Genomic DNA, 21690 nt, shown 5'->3' on the forward strand with positions numbered 1-21690 from the left:
TTAGTCAAGTCATTAAAACAACCCAAATGTCCATTAACAGTTGAACAGATAAAGAAGATGTTGTACATATATATAGCAGAATAATACTCAGCCATAAAAAATGAAATTTTGCCATCTGCAGCAACATGGATGGATGTAGAGGGTATTGTGCATAGGGAAATAAGTCAGAGAAAGACAATAGTGAATCACATCACTTATGTGTGAAATCCGAAATATATACAACAAACTTGTGAATATAACAAGACAGAAACACTCACTAGATACAGAGAGCACATAGTGGTTACCTGTGGCTTGGAGGGAAGTGGGGAGGGGATTAAAATGTACAAACCATCAGGTATAAAATAAGCTACATGGAAGGACATACTGCACAGCATACAGAATATTGCCAATATTTTATAATAACTATAAATGGAGTATAACCTTAAAAAACTGTGAGTCACCATATTGCACACCAGTACAGTCTGTTATACTGCACAGAAACTATACTTCAATTGAGATAACTGAATAAAAATAACTCCACGGTGTCGGACTGAAAACAAAACAACAAACAGGTCATTCACTGAATGTTAGATTTGGTTCTCTCTCTGTTCTAAGCGCCCACCCACAAGACAGTTCAGTTCAGTTCAGTCGCTAAGTCGTGTCCGACTCTTTGCGACCCCATGAATCGCAGCATGCCAGGCCTCCCTGTCCATCACCAACTCCCGGAGTCCACCTAAACCCATGTCCATTGAGTCGGTGATGCCATCCAACCATCTCATCCTCTGTCGTCCCCTTCTCCTCCTGCCCCCAATCCCTCCCAGCATCAGAGTCTTTTCCAAAGAGTCAACTCTTCTCATGAGGTGCCCAAAGTACTGGAGTTTCAGCTTTAGCATCATTCCTTCCAATGAACACCCAGGACTGATCTCTTTAGGATGGACTGGTTGGATCTCCTTGCAGTCCAAGGGACTCTCAAGAGTCTTCTCCAACACCACAGTGCAAAAGCATCAATTCTTGGTGGTAACACTTTTTTAGGGCCAGGAGTCTGCTGAATTGATTGCAAGTCAGTATCATTCCATTTTACAGACATTGATAATTATCAAGACCATATGCAACCGTGAAAACAAAGGCTTGCAGATGAGTCGCAGGCCCCGAAGCTTTCAGGGTTACAGAAACTCAAACTGGTGCATGAGTGTGAAAGCACACACAGACACAAGCACTTGTGACCCTCGTGGGGTCACCAAAATATGACGGTAACAGCGTCTCCACCTTATATTCCAAAACACCAGGAGATACCAGAATCCTCAAGGCAAGCAAAGAAACTGCAGAAAAGAAACTAGATTCCCTGTTACCTCTGACCTTCAACAGTCACTTAATCCTGCTGGAAAAACACAACAGACACACTTCACAATTCATCTACGCCTGTCCCTGGTGTAGACAGAGACCAGGCCATCAGACTCACATCCTGAAACACACTTGACCAAGAATGAGAGTCACAGCTCAGAGCCAACACACGCAGTAGCTTTTCATGAAATTAAAAGATGCACCTGAAGAATGGAACCAGGAGATTCAAGGGGCACAAATCTGCCTCAGGAACAACCAGAAGGTATGACCCTGGTTGGTGACCTTTAAAGCGGATCATGATCAACCTAAACACATACTTGATTCCTCTTCATTTCTCTCTCTCCCCCTGACATCATCCAGGTTAACCAATCTCCAACACCACAATCTCCAACATCGTCAGTCTACAATCAGGCTGTCACGGCAAAACCAATTTGGAAATTCCAATTCTCTGTAAGGCTACTGCCTCATTTTAATTCCTCGTGAACCAAATCATCTTGAACCAAGATACGCGGGTCATCTACATACAGTGTGTATCACGGTGGCCTTTGGCCTACTTACCCCAGCTGATCTTTCAAGGCCATATGTGCTCAGATGTCACGACTTCCCCATAGTTGACTTCAGCACTGACCATGCTGCCAGAAGTTCGGGGTCAGAAGCCAATTTGCTCCCTAGATGGGAAAGGAGGGGAACATATGGATTAAGAAAAACACACATAGCCTTGACGAAAACTCTTGAGAGTCCCTTGGACTGCAAGGAGCTCCAACCCGTCCATCCTAAAGGAAATCAGTCCTGAATATTCACTGGAAGGACTGATGTTGAAGCTGAAGCTCCAATACTTTGGCCACCTGATGTGAAGAACTGACTCCTTAGAAAAGACCCTGATGCTGGGAAAGATTGAAGGCAGGAGGAGAAGGGGATGACAGAGGATGAGATGGTTGGATGGCATCACCAACTCAATGGACATGGGTTTGACCAGACTCCAGCCGCTGATGACGGACAGGGAGGCCTGATGTGCTATACTCCATGGGGTTGCAAAGAGGTGTACACGACTGAGCAACTGAACTGAACTGACACAGCCTTGTAAAAGAAAAAAAATAAAAGATTGATAAAACAGAAGGAAGGTTTTGCGTTTAATCTAGGTGGGAGTATAAGTATTTGAGAGGTGGATACCACAGATTTGGGGGCAGCAGGATGAGTAAAACAAGCAGATTGCTGAAGAGTAGCTTTTTATACCATAAGACAAAAAGAAAAATGATCCACTTTGGAACCCGATTATGTCAACTAATACTTATCTCAAATAAAATATTCAGATTATTTTGGGGGAAAAAGAGGTAGCTATTCATACTCCAGTAGAATATGGTGATATTTGGACAAGGGTGGTAGCCGTGGATGAGGTGAACAGCAGTCTGATTCAGGTTCTGTTTTGATGGCAAACCTATCAGAAATGGCTGAGAATTGATGGTAAAATATTGGAGTTTTGTTCCCCCCGGTTTTTATTTATTTTTTAACTGAAGGATAACTGCTTTACAGAATTTTGTTGTTTTCTGTCAAACATCAACATAAATCAGCCACAGGTACTAAAGTATTATTTAAATATGGGCAACCAGGGTGAATAGTTGGGGGCCAAGTCACATAACAGAGAAATCTAGGGGAAAACAGACTGGGTTTCCATGCATCTTGCTCAAGATGTATATCTGCTGGACTTCCCTGGTGGGGAACTTAACCCAAGAAGTGGGTAAGACTCCATGCTCTCAATACACGGGGCATACGTTCGCTGGGAGGGATTGGGGGCAGGAGGAGAAGGGGACGACAGAGGATGAGATGGCTGGATGGCATCACTGACTCAATGGAGGTGAGTCTGAGTGAACTCCGGGAGTTGGTGATGGACAGGGAGGCCTGGCGTGCTGCGATTCGTGGGTTCTCAAAGAGTCGGACACGACTGAGCGACTGAACTGAACTGAACTGAAGGTTTGCTCCTTGGTCAGGTAAGTTCCACAGGTTGTGCAGAGTGCCCCCCCCCCCAAAAAATGTGCATTTGCTATCCACTGGGATTTGCACCCTTTAAAGTGTCACACATCATAAAGGGCTGTTTTAAAGAAAAGGACAGGAATTAAGGGATGAAGGGAAAAGGGAAATATTGTGGAGGGAATGACTGAATTGCATCTTTGATGAATACTCTTGCTTCTTACATTCTGACTCATCTTGAATCTTCTATCATCTATGACAAGGATCCTATGGTAATGCTATTTTAAACATGTGCACTCAGTCACTCAGTCGCTTCTGACTGTTGCAACACTACGGACCGTAGCCCACAAGCCTGCTCTGTCAAGAATCTACGGGATTCTCTAGGCAAGAATACTGGAGTGGGTTCCCTTTTCCTCCTCCAGGGGGTCTTCCCGACTCAGGGACTGAATCCGCGTCTCCTGCATTGCAGGCAGATTCCTTACCGTCTAAGCCACCAGGGAAGGCCAACATAGGTTGCAGTAATTTCTCAACCTCACAGGAAATGGGAGACATGCGTTGCTCCTGGTACAGCTTTGCCAAGATATCACCATCATCCAGCTTCTTTTAACAACCTGGTCGTTCAGCTTAGGGTTCACCCCTCATTCAAATTTAGATGGAGTTTTCTTTTTCCCTGATTTTTATTATAGGTTTCAAAAAGGACTGTCTGGTAACTGATAAGTCTGCTCCTGTCTCTCTCTATATAAATCTTAGTCTTTTAAATACATGCAGAAGGAAGTTAATAGCCTTCTGGGGAATGTGTGTGATTTTTACTTCATGTTTCCTTAATTCAGGTAGATTCCTTGGAAGACCCCCTAGAAAAGGAAATGGCAATCCACTCCAGTATTCTTGCCTGGAGAATTCCATGGGCAGAGGAGCTTGGCAGGGTACAGTCTATGGGGTCACAAAGAGTTGGATACGATTGAGCAATTAACACTTTACTTTTTTACTAACTCAGGTAGAGAAGAGTAAAGAAGCCCGTTTCCAGGTAAACCCTGAGGCTCATCAGTTACTATACGTCGCCACAGGAAATTAAAATGTTCCCCTCCCCTTCTCTCTGGAAATATCAAGATTTAATGAATTATCCTCTACCTCAAGCATTTTTACTGTCACATTTACTACCCGTGCTGCTGGTCATCTTTGCCAGGAGCAGAAATCATATTTCACTACTGGCCTTCCTAACAACATTTTCCCGAAACTTGTAATATCAGTGGTTTTACTATGAAACATGACCAAATGAAACTTTACTGCTCTGTGATGACAGCGACCTTAAAGGTAATAAGAGGATAAAAGTCGGAACTCAACTGCAGCGGAAGACCCACCCAAGCTTGAAGTTTCACGGCCTGTGGCCTAAATCAGCTCTCAGGCTCTGTCCTTTTGGGAACACTAAACTGCCTTTTGGGCTTCCCTGCTGGCTCAGATGGCAAAGAATCTGCCTGCAATGCAGGATACGGGTTCAATCGCTGGATCGGAAAGATCCCCTGGAGAAGGGAATGACAACCCACTCTGGTATTCTTGCCTGGAGGGTTATAGCCCATGGGGTCACAACGAGTCAGACATGACCGAGCGACTAGACAACAAAAACTTCCTTTCACCTCCTAAGATAAGAAAGTTTCTATGGAAAACTGCAGTGCTAGGATTGGGTCTTTCTCCAGGAACCCGCAGGTGATGCTCCTAAACCCATCACTCTGAGCTCCTCCCAGCATGGACCACACTCTGTGCAGAGCAGAACTGACAACCCATAGACAGAGGAGCCTGGTGGGCTACAGTCTGCTGGGTCAGAAAGAGTCGGAGGGGATGTAGCGACTAAACAACAAAAACAAACTCCTTTTCACCTCCCAGGATACTAAAGATGCCATGAATAACTGCGGTGTTAGGATTGGGGCTTTCTCCAAGAACCCCAAGTGATGCTCACACACGCATCACTCTGAGCTCCTGCCGGCATGGACCACACCTTCTGTAGAACAGAACTCACACAGCAAACTGTCAACAGGATCAGGGCTGAGGAAAATCTACAAGGAGACTGCTGTCAATCACTAAGAACCTGCTGCTGCTGCTAAGTTTCTTCCGTCGTGTCTGACTCTGTGTGACCCAACAGATGGCAGCCCACCAGGCTGCCCCGTCCCTGGGATTCTCCAGGCAAGAACTCTGGAGTGGGTTGCCATTTCCTTCTCCAATGCATGAAAGTGAAAAGTGAAAGGGAAGTCGCTCAGTCGTGTCCCATTCTTCGCGACCCCATGGACTGCAGCCTACCAGGCTCCTCCGTCCATGGGATTTTCCAGGCAAGAATACTGGAGTGGGGTGCCATTGCCTTCTCCAGAAATAATGCTAGCCCCTGTGGTTAATACTTCAACTTCCAATGTAGGGGTGTAGATGTTTGATCTCTGGTCAGGGAACTAAGATCCCACATGCTTCCAGGCATGTGGAACACCAGAACATAAAACACAGGCAATATTTTAACAAATTCAATAAAGACTTTAAAAATGGTGCACATTAAAAAAAATTCTAAAAAGTTATGTGGAAAATAGGATCAGATCATATGTGAATCTTAAGTGCGTCTTCAATAGTCAAGGTTGTTCAAAGACCTCTTGGAAGTTTTTTTAAATTAGTTCCAGTTTCTTTTTTTTTTTTTTCTGCAGAGAAGATAATTTTGGAGATAGTGAAAAAAGAAAACAGAGGTTTTTCAAGCTTTAAGCCCTGGTAAATTTATCTAGTATATGTGCCTTAATTTTTTTTAATTTATGGAGGAAAGAAGGGAACCAGTATAAGGAGTTTTCCCTTGGAATGCCAGGAGAACACACACACACACGCAACAGGATTAAACAGCTTGTACCACCAAAGAGAGAGAGAGGTTAAAGCTGGTCTTCGGAGCAACCCCAGAGTGGATGTATCCCTTCCACCGAAGGTTTTGAGTTTTTTTCCTTACATTTTCAAGAAACCTTGAGAATGTGTTTGGCAGGCTTCACTTTCTGCTCTAGAGAGGTTCTTACCTTGGAGAATAAGGCTATTTAAACATTTAAGAGTCTCAACAAGTTACAAGTGTTTGGACTCTAAAGTTCACAAAAGAAGGAAATGTGGAAAAGGGTTTTGTTAACTTGTCTCAAGTACAACGACTGGAAAGCTGATAACTCTTGCTTTATTTCCTGAACTGAAAGCCATCAGGCTCTGTGGTGTTCTTTAGGTCAATCATGAGAGTTGCCTTCACTTCAAATCATTCCCTCTCCTTCACTTTCTTCTCAGAGATTCAAATGTTTGGTCCTCACTCACCTTTTACCTTTTCGTGATTTATTCATGCTTTCGGACGTGGATCTTTTATTCTATCCACTCCTCTGTCTCCCACTGTACAATTCTTTTTCAGAAAACCCCACAAAAAAAAAAAAAAAAACAACTTAAAAATAGAACCGCAAAATGATACAGCAGTCTACTTCTGGGTACTTATCTGAAGCGAACACCAGTATTACATCAAAGAGATATCTGCACCCATCATTGCATCTTTCCTCACGAACATCAACATGTGGAAACAACCCAAGTTTCTATGAAGAGGTGAATGAATGAAGAAAATATAAGAATACTATTCGGCTGGTAAAAATGAGGAAATCCTGCTATTTGTGACAACATATATTGTCACATATATATAAGTGTATATGTGTGTATATATATATATATATATTTATGAGGATGCTGCTGCTGCTGCTGCTAAGTCGCTTCAGTCATGTCCGACTGTGTAACCCCATAGACAGCAGCCCACCAGGCTCCCCCTTCCCTGGGATTCTCCAGGCAAGAACTCTGGAGTGCGTGGCCATTTCCTTCTCCAATGCATGAAAGTGAAAAGTGAAAGTGAAGTTGCTCAGTCGTGCCTGACTCTTAGCGACCCCATGGACTGCAGCCTACCAGGCTCCTCCATCCATGGGATTTTCCAGGCAAGAGTGCTGGAGTGGGGTGCCATTGCCTTCTCCACATGTGAGGGTATATTACGCTAAAAGTTAAGAGAAAGGCAAATTATGATTTCACTTAAATATGGAATCTAAAAAAGAAGCTAACAAACTCATGGGAAAAAAGAGAAATCAACTTTGTGGTTCCCAGAGGCAGAGTGTAGGTGGTGGGGGAATTGTATAAAGGTGGTCAAAAGAGATAAACTTGCAGCTACAAGATAAATAAATAATGCAGATATAACAATAATATGCAGGTCATAACAACGTGATGACCACAGCAAAGCTGCATAGTAATATATGAGAGTTGCTAAGACAGTAAATCCTAAAAGTTCTCAACTAATTATGAGATTAAAACCACAAGTCATTATGCCGTTAGACTTAAACTTATACAGTATCTAAACTTAAACAGTATCTAAATTTACACAGTACTGTATGTCAACCATATCTCAATAAACCTGGAAGAAAAAATTCTAGTCATGTCCTGTAGGTTTATTATCATCATACAGGTAGCATAACTAAACATTTCCAAGCTATGTCTTAAACTGAGGGAACAAATGATGCCTCCAATTTTTCCTTTTTCCTTTTAAATTTTCAAGTGACCGAGAAAAGTCTTATGCATGCCGGTTAAAAAGAAAGAAGGTGTAAGTGGAATAAAAACGCATATGCAAGCATATATCATCTGCACTGTGCCTTCAGATCTTTACAAAGCAGGAACATTCAACGATTCAAGTTGTAGAAACTTTATGGCATGAAACCAAAACAAACAAGGCAAGAAGTGAAGGTTGGTTAAACAGTAATACACTCAGCAATTATGCACAGTTTGGAGTGCATAATGCCAAGCATGAAAATGCTTCCTAAATCTTTTAGAAGCTTTGAAAAAGAAAGTGAAGTAATTTGCAAAACCATTCAAATATGGAGAACACAAATATATGGAATCAAGGATAATGGTATAGATGATCTTATGTGTCAAAGAGAAAGAGAGACACAGATGTAGAGAACCTATCTACGGACACCAAGGGGTCAGGGAGTGTAGGATGATTTAGGAGACTGTGATGGACATATATGCAGTAGCAAGAGTGTTAAAGAACCCGTCTGCCAATGCAGGGAATGTAAGAGAAGTGGGTTCAATTCCTGGGTCGGGAAGATCCCCTGGAGGAGAGCATGGCAACCCACTCCAGCATTTCTTACCTGGGGAATCCCATGGACAGAGGAGCCTGGCAGGCTACAGTCCACGGGGTCACAAAGAGTCAAACATGGTTGAGTGACTTCACACACAATTAGATCAAGAAAAAAATAAACCCTCTTGGAAGGAAGACCACACTATCCCAAGGCAAATTTTGTTTCTCAAAATTATTTTAAACAATGCCAACATTGAAACAATGTGCCAGTGTAACAGAAAGTAACAGTGTTGTAAGGCAACTATACACCAGTAAAAATTTTAAAAACCCAACATAGCAAATATACACGGAAACACTAACAAATGGCTGAAAACCAAGATAAATGTGGAGAGACCAAAAAAAAAAAAAAAACAAACCCAACATACCAAACAGAAAACCCCAACAACACAAAAAACTGTAACCAATCCAGATATTACAGATATCAGAATAGGAGTTTTACATGCGTGTCATTACCATCTTCAATAAGTGCCCAAGGTCAACATCACCAGTAATAAGACATCCACGTGATAAATGAGAGGAGACACTAAGGATCTAGTATTACTGCTACTGTATTTCTGCCCCCAAAGCACACCAACCTGAGGGACATTTGACCCCAAAGCACACCAACCTGAGGGACATTTGACCCCAAAGCACACCAACCTGAGGGACATTTGACCCAAAAGCACACCAACCTGAGGGGCATTTGACCCAAAAGCACACCAACCTGAGGGGCATTTGACCCAAAAGCACACCAGCCTGAGGGACATTTGAGTCTTATTCAAAAGCGTTAAGATCTTAAATAAACAAGAAACACAGAAGACCATTACAGACGACAAGACTGAAAAGGAAATTAAATGCGCTTTGGTAACCTGGATGGCAAAACTCTTCACAGTGGCCAAGACATGGGAACAACCTACATGTCCATCAACAGAGGAATCGATAAAGAAGATGTGGTACATACACACGATGGAATATTACTCAGCCACGAAAAAGAATGAAATGATGGCATTTGCAGCAACATGGATCGACCTAGAGAGTGTCATACTGAGTGAAATAAGTCAGACAGAGAAAGACGTGTATAATATTATATTGCTTATACATGGAAACTTAAGAAATGATACAAATGAACTTACTTACAAAACAGACTCACCGATGTAGAAAACAAACTTCTGATGACCAAAGGGGAAGCGGGGAGGAACAAATTATGATTTGGGGATTAGCAGATGTAAAACAACAACATTTGAAATAGATAACACGACAAGGACCTACCACACAGCTCAGGGACCATATTCAATGTCCTGTAATAAACCATAACGGAACAGAACTTGAAAAATATAATATACATGTTCTACTATAATTATATATGTGTGCTCAGTTGCTAAGTCATGTCAGACTCGGCGACCCCACGGACTGTAGCCCACCAGGCTCCTCTGATCCATGGAATTTCCCAGACAAGAACACTGTAGTGGGTTGCCATTCTCTCTTCCAGGGGATCTTCCCCACCCAGGGATCAAACCCATATCTCCCGTGTTCCTTGCATTGCTAGCAGATTCTTTACCCACTAAGCCCTTGGGAAAACCATAACGGAATCATTTTGCCGGACAACACAAACTAACACAGTACTGTAAATCAAGTATTTAAATTCTCAAAAAAGGGGAAAATTTTTTGGTTTTTCACTAGATGCCATTAAATCATGAAAGTATGAGCTACTAAACAGAGATAATTGCAACAGTGTCTAATATTAGATATTCCCAAAAAGTGCTCACCTCTAGCATTTAAAACATTGTTTTATATAAATTATGAAAAGACAGCCTACTTAATAAAAAATGAAACGGACACTTTGTTTAGTTGGATATCAAAATGCCATTCTTAAGTCATCTGTGTAACGTATGCGAAAACCATACACAGACCTCGTCTCCCAGAGTAACGGAAAGTATAAAGCTGATGCTCTCAAGCACTGGCAATAATGCTCCGGAGTAAATGAAATCTCTCCCGAGCTGATGTTTTATACTACAATTGGAACAGTCACTTAAGACTGTTTTAGCACCATGAGCAAAGTTCAAAATAAGCATATCTTATAACCCAGGCTCAGTCTCTGTGAAAAAGTTGGCTTAAAACTCAACATTCAGGAAATTAAGATCATGGCATCTGGTCCCATCACTGTATGGAAAATAGATGGGGAAACAATGGAAACAGTGACAGACTTTATTTTCTTGGGCTCCAAAATCACTGCAGATGGTGACTGCAGCCATGAAATTAAGAGATGGTTGCTCTTTGGAAGAAAAGCTATGACCAATCTAGGCAGCATATTAAAAAGCAGAGACATTACTTTGCCAATAAAGGTCCATCTAATCAAAGCTATTGTTTTTTCAGTGGTCATGTATGGATGTGAGAGTTGCACTATAAAGAAAGCTGAGCGCCAAAGAATTGATGCTTTTGAACTGTGGTGTTGGAAAAGACTCTGGAGAGTCCCTTGGACTGCAAGGAGATCCAACCAGTCCATCCTAAAGGAAATCAGTCCTGAATATTCATTGGAAGGACTGATGCTGAAGCTGAAACTCCAATACTTTGGCTACCTGATGCTAAGAACTGACTCACTAGAAAAGACCCTGATGATGGGAAAGATTGAACGCGGGAAGAGAAGGGGACGACAGAAGATGAGATGGTTGGATGGTATCACCGACTCAATGGACATCAGTTTGAGCAAGCTCTTGGAGTTGGTGATGGACAGAAAGGCCTGGCATGCTGCAGTTCAAAGTCCTGGAGTTTGCAGCCCAACTCGCAAAGAGTTGGACACGACTGAGCGACTGAACAGAACTGATAACCCAGGCGTTGTATTCTTACGTACATGAAACTGTAGATGTACAATTAAAAGACACTTGCTCCTTGGAAGGAAAACTATGACAAAACTAAGCAATGTATTTAAAATCAGAGACATTACTTTGCTGACAAAGCTCTGTATAGTCAAAGCTATGGTTTGTCCAGTAGTCATGTACAGATGTGAGAGAATTGGACCATAAAGAAGGCTGAGCGCTGAAGAACTGGAGCTTTCAAACTGGTTCTGGAGAAGATTATTGAGAGCTCCCTGGACAGCAAAGAGATCAATTCGGTCCATCCTAAAGGAAATCAACCCTGAATGTTCATTGGAAGGACTGGTGCTGAAGCTGAAGCTCCAATACTTTGGCCACCACATGTGAAGAGCTGACTCACTTGAAAAGACCCTGATGCTGGGAAAGACTGAAGGCAGGAGGAGGGGACAACAGAGGATGAAATGGTTAGACAGTATCACCAACTCACTGGACATGAATTTGAGCAAACTCCAGGAGATAGTGGAGGACAGGGGAAGCTGGCATGCTGGAGTCCATGGGGTTGCAAACAGCTGGACACAATTTAGCGACTGAACAAAAATAGCATGCATGTATCTGTAAATATTCCTGTATGTTAGAATTTTAACTTGTCTTGTTTTACATGTAAATGTTAACAATGTTTTACATGTAAACATGTTTTATATGTGTGTACACACAAACTTATTGAGAAGAATGAAACTGCACACATATTCTTCATAAAGAAATATATCCTTTCAATAAAAATTACCTCCAGCCTATCCAATGAAGAAATAATATCTTACAGAAATACTATCTGAGTTCCGTGTCAGTTAATTAGCATTGAGCAATAACACAATGGTCTTCCCTGGTGGCTCAGATGGTAAAGAATCTATCTGCCATGCAGGAGAACAGGGTTCAATCCCTGGGTGGGGAAGATCCCCTGGAGGAGGGCATGGCAAACCACTCCAGGACTCTTGCCTGGAAAATCCCATGGATGGAGGAGCCTGGTGGTCTACAGGCCATGGAGTCGCAAAGAGTTGCAAACGACTGAGTGACTAACACACACACACAATAACACAATAATGGTAACAATTAACAAAGTCAAGTACATCTTCTCCCAGAGCTTCAGTGGGAAAAAAAATCAGAGTGGTAAAGACAAAATAATTACAACTCTGAATATACAGTGCACGCAAATTTAGATCCACCAGCAATTAAAAGGAAAAAAATAGAAATAAATGAATAACTGCAAGTAAAGGTTACCAGTAATTTAAACAAGTGGAGATCAGCATACCCATTTTGTAAATTGCATCATTTAATAATATCATTGTATTGTAATTGCATACATGTAGCCTCATATCCCAGAAGGATACCCACCAGGGACAGGAGATGAAAACATGACCTTTCCAAAATTATATTTTCTTTAATCATTAAAACATTAATAAAGCTACTTGAAGCTACTCTCATTTGAACTAGACTGCATTAGACATTCATTAAACATTTGGAGGAATGTGTAAATAGATTAAGTAAAACCCACATTATAATTGCAAAGATAATAACTCTAGTGTTCTAACCGTCACTTCTAAAACACACTCACGGCCGTTTGCCCCTAAAAGAGATTAAATGTTCAGTTATCCAGTCGGCAATGACTGTACTCAAGGTAAGAGAAAATGGCTTCCTTCTATTTAGTAACATTTTGCTATTTGGTTTTAAGGGGTATTGGGTTTTCTTTAAGGCGCTCACCTTAGCACGAAGAAATTATGTAAATATCTCTGCATTATGGCTGTGCTCCTTCCCTCAGCCTTATTCTACACAGAAATGACCAATTAAAAAAAGCGAAGGTTTAAAACATTTCACGGACTCCAAGATGACTATTCAGGGGCCAGTGGAGCTGAGCAGAAACGGTGATTAAGTTAACTAACTATATACTTTGAGAAGTGACTATAACACAAGCTTTTTCTGAAGAAATTAACATCACAACATACATTTGTGAAAATTTGTGTATTAAATCACCTGTCACCCACCCCCCACTGTTTGGGGTCATTTTTTAGTATTTCTGCAAAGGAAAATAAAACAAAAAAATAGAAAGAAAATACAAAGAAGCCATTATTTAAAAATTAAAGTTTAGAGTACAAGCTTAATTAAGAGTTATTAAGTATTGCTACTGTTTCTACTTATCTCACTTTGCTCCCACTGTCTGAAAATCATTCAAATATGCAAAATATGGGGCTTCCCAGGTGGCGTTAGCAGTAAAGAACCTACCTCAAAGGCAGGACACACAGGAGGTCCAGGTTCGATCCCTGGGTCGGGAAGATCCCCTGGAGGAGGGAATGGCATGCAACCCACTCCAGTCTTCTTGCCTGGAGAATCCGATGGACAGAGGAGCGTGGCGGGCTACAGTCCATACAGTTGCAAAGAGCTGGACACAGCTGAGAAACTCAATAGGCATGCATGCAAACTATGATTGTTTTCCCATACCTTCCTCAATTTTAATCCAAGGGAAAAGTAAAAGTGCTCTTTTTCACTCTCAAGTTTCCAAGACAGTAAAAAAATACCAGTAAGTACATAACTGACATATGGCAACCTAATTTTAATCATGTCTTGCCTTCACAAACGTTTTCTCTGTAAAAGTGGAATTAGCTCAGTCGTGTCCAACTCTGCAACCCCATGGACTATAAAATCCATGGAATTCTCCAGACCAGAATACTGGAGTGGGTAGCCTTTCCTTTCTCCAGGGAATCTTCCCAACCCAGAGATTGAACCCAGGTCTCCCTCACTGCACTTGGATTCTTTACCAGTTGATCCACCAAGCAAGCCCAAGAATACTGGAGTGGGTAGCCTATCCCTTCTCCAGGGGATCTTCCCGACCCAGGAATCAAACTGCGGTCTCCTGCATTGCAGGCGGATTCTTTACCAACTGAGCTATCAGGGAAACCCTTTCTTATCAAAATGTCCAACATTTAGTTTATTTCTGCTGCAATGATGTCCTGAAAGTCATAACACAGGAGAGATGTATGTACATGAAGTACACCCTCAACGTGTTGGCAAGTCAACTTCAAAGAATGGGAGAGGCTACTATTTCTCTACAGTGATTTTTAAAATTTCATTTTCTTGAAACTTTACTGGAGTATAACTGCTTTCCAATGTGGCATTGGTTTCCGTTGTCAAACTTCGTGAATCAGCTACGTGTATACACATATCCCCTACCTCTTGAGCCCCGCCTCCCACTCCACGCCATCATCTACCGAGTGAGTTTATGCCATCCCTTCAGTCAAGGAAAACTTTGGAGCCATCTCTGATGTCCGAGTTGTACAGTGACTTGATGTAATTTCACAAATAAAAGTCATCGGAAGCAGAAAAGCTGGCTTACTTTCTTCTATCGTCCTCCTTTCTCGACTTGGTGTTCCTTCGGCTTCCGGGTGCCCACCTCAGAGATATTTAACCCATGCTCAGACCTACTCACGTTATCACACACATGTGCATGCGTGCTAAGTCACTTCAGTCTTGTCCGACTCTTTGGGACCCCATGGACTGTACCCTGCCAGGCTCCTCTGTCCATGGGACCCTGCAGGCAAGAATACAGAAGTGGATTGCCATTTCCTTCTCCAGGGGATCTTCGCAACATAGGGATCGAACCTGCATCTCCTGCCTTGGCAGGTGGAAATTCTTTACCACTGAGCCACCAGGGAAGCCCATTTGGTTAAGTTACTCCCTTTCTCTTCTCCACTAATTATCATTAACAGTCAATATTAACTGGAAAAATGCTGAAGAAATTTAGTATGGTGGTTCCTTATTATCCTGCTATAACTGGATCAAAAGACCCCTCAAAGTGCACCCTCCAAGTTCAGTGTTTAAAAATTAGGAATTACCCTGCAGAAATTAAAAGTAAACTTTTGGTTATCAGGGGGAAGTGAGTGAGGAATTAATTAGAAGATTGGGACTCACATATATGTTATTTGTTGTTCAGTCACTAAGTCGTATCCGACTCTTTGCGACACCATGGGCTGCAGCACAAGAGGCTTTCCTGTCCGTCGCCAGCTCCTGGAGCTTGCTCAGACTCAAGTCCATTGAGTTGGTGATGCCATCCAACCATCTCATTCTCTGTGGCCCCTGTCTCCTCTTGCCTTCAATCTTTCCCAGCATCAGGCTCTTTTTCACTGAGTCAACTCTTTGCTGCAGGTAGCCAAAGTATTGGAGCTTCAGCTTCAGTATTATTTTTAGCTTCCTAAAATTATGCTTTTTTTTGGCAAGGCTTGAGAGTGATTTGTAATATGACATCAATGTTTAGACTGCTGTCAGTCTTGCAGAAGCCGCTTGAGAAAAACAGCTAGATGGACGGTTTAGGAGAGTTGATATCATTAAGAAACAGGATTAATTTCAGTAGGAAGAAAATTTCTAAACAGCCAGTGCACTAGGGAATCATCACACAAGGTGAGAAATCTCTCGTAACAGGAAAAAGTTTATTTTTCATTCAAACTCCCAATAACACTATATACAAATAATTATAATTCCAAATTAAAGTCCAAATGACTAATACAGTTGAAAACCGGTTTTGATGGACTTATTAGTTCAAATTCCAAGTAAAACTGGGATATGTATTTCAAATTTAAATTTCAAAATCTGAATAACCCAGTGATCAAGCACTGACATACTTACTCAAATTCTAAATAACATCAGTGTACTTACTGCATCAAGTTAAAATGGTAATTAATTATTCCTAATAATTCTAGGTGGCTCTAGTGGTAAAGAAGCCAGCTGTCAATGCGGGAGATGTAAGAGACGGGGTTTGATCCCTGGGTCAGGAAGATCCACTGGAGAAGGGAATGGCAACCCACTGCAGTAATCTTTCCTGGAGGATCCCATGGACATAGGAGCCTGGTGGACTACAGTCCATGAGGTCGCCAAGAGTTGGACATGACTGAAGCAACTTAGCATGCATGCAGTAATTCTAGTGTGTTTGTTTCCATTTCCAATTCAAATTTCAAAGTTGAAATAACTAAGAATAAATACGGGAATAGTTATTATTTTCAATTCCAGATATCACTAGCATACTTATTAACTTAGAATGATTCTAATTTCTATTTCTATCTTAATTTATCCGTAACAAATACTAATGCACTTATTAGCATAAACTGCAAATAGGATTTCGAGTCTTATTAATTCAAGTTCCAACTCAAGTTCTGAAATATAAGCTGCATTGGTATCCAGCACTGCAATAGCTATTCGTTCCAATTTCAAATAACAGTGCTGTAATTATTAGTTCTTATTTCAATTAAAATCCAGAATTTAATATCTCATAACATATACTGTGGCAGTTATTAGTTCAGATTCCAAATAACACTGATCAATGACTGTGTTACATTTCATTTCTATCTTCAGCATTTCAATATCTCCTCTAACAATCACCGGTACACATATCGTTTCCGATAACAAGTAACACGGCGTTCTAGCTGTTCGTTCCCGACTTCAGAGAACAGATGCTTACATATTTAAACTCCACGCTGGGAAAGTTGACTTCTCGGACTTCCCTGGTGATCCAGGGGTTAAGAAAAGCGCCTGCTTGTGTGGGTGACACGGGTTCAATCCCTGGTCAGGGAAGATCCCACGTGCCACGGAGCAACGGAGCTCATGCACAACTAGTGAAATACATCGGCTTGTTGCAGCTCCTGAAGCCCGTGTGCCTAGAGCCGGTGCTCTACAACCAGAGAAGCCACGGCAATAAGTCTGCTCACCACAGCTAGAGAGCAGCCTCCGCTCTCTGCAATAGAGAAAGCCCACGTGCAGCAACAAAGACCCAGCACCGTCAAAAATAAACAAATATTTTTTAAAAAGTTACTTTTAAGTTCAAATTCCAAAGGTGATCAATGTGCATATCAATTCATCTCTCAGTTCCCATTCTAAAATGCAGATAAAACTGACAAGCTTGAATGCACTTATCACTTGACATTTGAGGTAACACTGAGGTATTTATTTCATCCTATGCTCAAATGCGGGTAACACTGATGTATTTGGAAATGGCAACCCACTCCAGTGTTCTTGCCTGGAGAATCGCAGGGATGGCGGAGCCTGGTGGGCTGCCGTCTAGACACGACTGAAGCGACTTAGCAGCAGCAGCAGCAGCATGCTGCAATGCAGGTAACACTGATGTATTTATTCCATCCTATGCTCCAAGGCTGGTAACTTCCATGACAACCCGGGGTTCACTTTTAGCAGAAGTGCCACTTTGATTCCAAAGCGTAAATAAATCTGACCACAAGCATAGGTACACCAATAAGGTTGAATTTCCAATTAAAACTGGAGTGTGCTAATTAATTAATATGCCAATTGGTGTGCAAGTGTGCTAAGCTGCTTTAGTTGGGTCCGACTATTTGGAGTGTACCCAGTACCGACCCTATGGAGTGTAGCCCACCAGGCAATTGCCAGGTTACCATTCCCTTCTCCAGGGGATCTTCCAACTCAGGGATTGAACCCCGATCTCCTGCATTACAGGCAGATTCTTTACCTTGATCCACCAGGGTAGCCCATATTTTCATAAACACTTTTGAATTACTGTCATCCTGTAAAACTATTTTAACATGCCTAAGCATGTGATGACTGAAACCTCACATAATATCCTTTAGCTGGTAAAGAATCTGCCTGCAGTGCAGGAGACCTCTGTTCGATTCCTGGGTAGGGAAGATCCACTGGAGAAGGGAGAGGCTACCCACTTCCAGTATTTTTGACCTTCCCTGGTGGCTCAGCTGGTAAAGAATGTGCCTGCAATGCGGGAGACCTGGGTTCGATCCATGGGTCAGAAAGATCCCCTGGAGAAGGGAATGGCTACCCACTCCGGTATTCTGGCCTGGAGAATCCGTCACAAAGAGTCGGACATGACTTTCAAATCAAGGGAAATGTTCTAAAAACTCTGTGGGGGTACAGTAGATCTTTAGAACATAAGACATCTTTTTTTAAATGTTTATTTTTATTTATTCATTTGGCTGTGGCAGGTCTGAGTTGTGGCATGTGGATATTTACTTGCAGCATGTGGGATCTAGTTCCCTGACCAGGGATCGAACCTGGGACCTCTGCATTGGGAGCTCAGTCAGCCACTGGACGACCTGGGAAGTGCCTTGGACTTCATGCATCACCAAAAGCTTGTACATCCTGGACTAACATCTCCCCAACTCCTTCTTCCCCCAGCCCCTGTGAACCACTATGCTACTCTCTGCTTCTATGAGATTGAGTGTTCCAGATTCCTTATGCAAATGGTACCATGCAGTATATGCCCTTCTTTGTCTGGCTTATTTCAATAGGTTGCTAAGACAGTATATCCTAATCATTCTTATCACAAAAAATAACAATAATGATAACAAAATAACAATAATGATATAACTTTTGGAAGTGATGGAAACATTCCTGGCATAGGTTGTGCTTTCACAGGTATATGGTATGCTTGTCTCCCAGCTCAACAAGTTGTACATATTGAATACATATAGTTTTTTGTATGTCAATCAAAATGGTTTAAAAAGATACTGAAGAAACTCTTGCCTGAAAATCCCAGGGACGGGCGAGCCTAGTGGGCTGCTGTCTATGGGGTCGCACAGAGTTGGACACGACTGAAGCTACTTAGCTGCAGCAGCAAAGAAACTCGAAAGTGTTGAACAGGTACGCTCTCAACTATTTCTAATAGTTCATCTTCATTGCTTAATTCTTTAAGTTTTCTTCTACGGGGCTTCCCAGATGCTGCCAGTGATAAAAAGAACCCACGTGCTAATGCAGGAGACGTTAAGAGATGCAGGTTCTATCCCTTGGTCAGGAAGATCTCCTGGAGGAGGAAATGGCAACCAAAGTGTTCGACAGGTACGCTTCAATCAAACAAAAACCTCTCAATTAGTTCTAATATTCCACCTTCATTCTAATATTCCACCTTCATCCCTTCATCATTTCTTTTCTTATCTAGACCAAAAAATAAAAAATTTATCGATAAAAACATATTGGGTTGCAGCTAGAGATTATCATACCAAGTAAAGTCAGAAAGGCAAATACCATTTGATATCACACGTACACGTGGCATCAAAAATATGACACAGATGAACATCTCTAGAGAAGAGAAACAAAATCAGAGACACAGAGAACAGTTGTTGTCAAGGGGAAGGGTGGAGGGAAAGAGAAGGACTTCAGTTCAGTTCAGTTCAGTCGCTCAGTCGTGTCCGACTCTTTGCGACCCCATGAATCACAGCACGCCAGGCCTCCCTGTCCATCACCAACCCCCGGAGTTCACTCAGACTCATGTTCATCGAGTCAGTGATGCCATCCAGCCATCTCATCCTCTGTGGTCCCCTTCTCCTCCTGCCCCCAATTCCTTCCAGCATCAGAGTCTTTTCCAATGAGTCAACTCTTCACAAGAGGTGGCCAAAGTACTGGAGTTTCAGCTTTAGCATCATTCCTTCCAAAGAAATCCCAGGGCTAATCTCCTTCAGAATGAACTGGTTGGACTTAGGAGTCTGTAATTAGCAGTTGTAGACTATCGCATATAGGATGGATAAACAACAAGCTCTTACCCTACAGCTCAGGGAACTCTATTCAATATCCAGTGATAAAGCATCATGGAAACAAAATATAAGAAAGAATGTATGTGTGTATAACAGAATCACTTTACCATATAGCAGTAATTAACATAAGGCTGTAAGTCAACTATACTTTAATAAAAAATAGATTAAAAACAAACAAAAAAACCCACACTGTATATATAAATAAATATGAGAAAATGTGAGAAAGTAACATTTTCTTTCTGTGCAGGTGCTTACATGTATGCAAAAATAAATACCTGCAGGCTTATTCCTATGGAGATACATTATATCAAGAAAAGGTTACTCAAATGTAACTGTGAGATTGAAATATTTCTATATAGAGTAGAAAATTCAGTCAAATTCAAAACATAGGGATATTTCTTCCAGGTAAGGTCATGAATTCGTCTCTTGGGCAGTTTGGGGCTAAAATTTAAATTTTAAAAATTAAAAAAAAAAATACTGAATGTATGTTTAGAACTTCTCTGGGAGACCAGAAAACTGAGCAAAAAAAGTTTAAAATCATACCCATGGCTGATTCATGTCAATGTATGGCAAAAACCACTACAATATTGTAAAGTAATTAGCCTCCAATTAAAATTAAAATAAATTAATTTTTTTTAAACTAAAAAAATCAAATCAAATAATTGTAAATGGAATTATGTATCATATTAGAGAAATTTTGATGTCTTATTCAAAAGCCAATCATGGGTACTTATAAAGAACAAAATAATCTAAGGGACAATTCTATTTACAAGTATTTCTAATCTGTTTTCAATGTTCCCAGTTGCATCCCTCTAATTTTCCTGTAATAATGCACACTCATACTGTAGTAATTACTTTGAGTTAATTTCCTTTCATTTATAAGCAAATGAAGCTAATTTAAAATTAAAATTCAAACGATAAGCTTTTCACTTGATTTAAATTAATAAAAATAATTGACCTGAAGGTTTATGAAATTATTCTACCTGGAGCATTTTCTACCGAGAATCCATGCAGACATAACTTTCCTAAGGTCTAGGAGAGGAGTTGCAAGCAGATTCAGTCTGATTTACATCCAGAAAAGATGTCTGTGTATTACATTTTTCCCCTTCTCTCCTTCTTTCAGTGAGCTACTGGCTGGGTTACCACAGTCTAAGGGAACCTGGCCACTGAGCAATGCTTAGGAATCAGTGTGCACATTCAGTTCTCCAGTTGTGTCTGACTCTTTGTGACCCCATGAACTCTAGCCTACCAGGCACATCTGTCCACGGGATTCTCCAGGGAAGAATACTGGAGTGGGTTGCCATGCCCTTTTCCAGGGGATCTTCCTGACCAAGGAATCGAACCCATGTCTCTTGTGTCTCCTGCATTGGCAGGTGGGTTCTTTACCAAATGCATCACCTAGGAGTCAGCAGAACCTTTATAAAGTTTTTTTTTTTTGGGCCGGTTGGTTTGTAATTTAGGTCAAAACTCGGCTATTATGTAAACCCTCTAAGGACAGAAGAGAGGGGAGAATACGGCCGTGAATTATGTGCATACTGAAATGAAAAACACGAGCGGAGCTGTGATGGATGCTGCCCTTGCCAATTTCTATTTCCAGTGTTCCCTTTCTTTTCTAAGAAGAATAATAAAACATGTCACCCAACTTCACTAATTGGTATCATTGCTTCCAGCACTGTGATTCATGTCTGCTGTTCAAAAGCTACGCAGTGGAGCTGGACTTGGTATTAAATTGTCAAAGAATTACCCACAGAAGCTTTCCAAACTCTTGCGGTTGTGAAGGCAGCATGCTTTATTCAACCTCCATTCAGACAAATCATTTCACGTACTGCCTATATTTTGACTCAATTTCCTTGCAACAACAAGAATAAGAAGGTAAAAATAAACACAGCGTCTTTAACATACTTGGAGAGTGTTGTCTTGCCTTGGG

At 41.4% G+C, this 21690-nt stretch overlaps 1 long non-coding RNA gene across 1 annotated transcript in view; it reads right to left on the reverse strand.

Moving 5' to 3' along the window:
• Positions 1-421: 421 nt before the first annotated feature.
• Positions 422-21690, reverse strand: part of LOC147339707 (uncharacterized) — a 236010-nt gene continuing 214741 nt past the window's right edge. The window contains exon 5 of the long non-coding RNA XR_015158784.1: positions 422-1988. This is a non-coding gene — a long non-coding RNA (uncharacterized LOC147339707). The remainder of the gene's footprint in view (positions 1989-21690) is intronic.

The sequence above is a fragment of the Bos grunniens genome, chromosome X, assembly GCF_055505025.1.
Source record: "Bos grunniens cultivar Pamir isolate PY7600 chromosome X, Bosgru_T2T1.0, whole genome shotgun sequence".
NCBI lineage: Eukaryota > Metazoa > Chordata > Mammalia > Artiodactyla > Bovidae > Bos > Bos grunniens.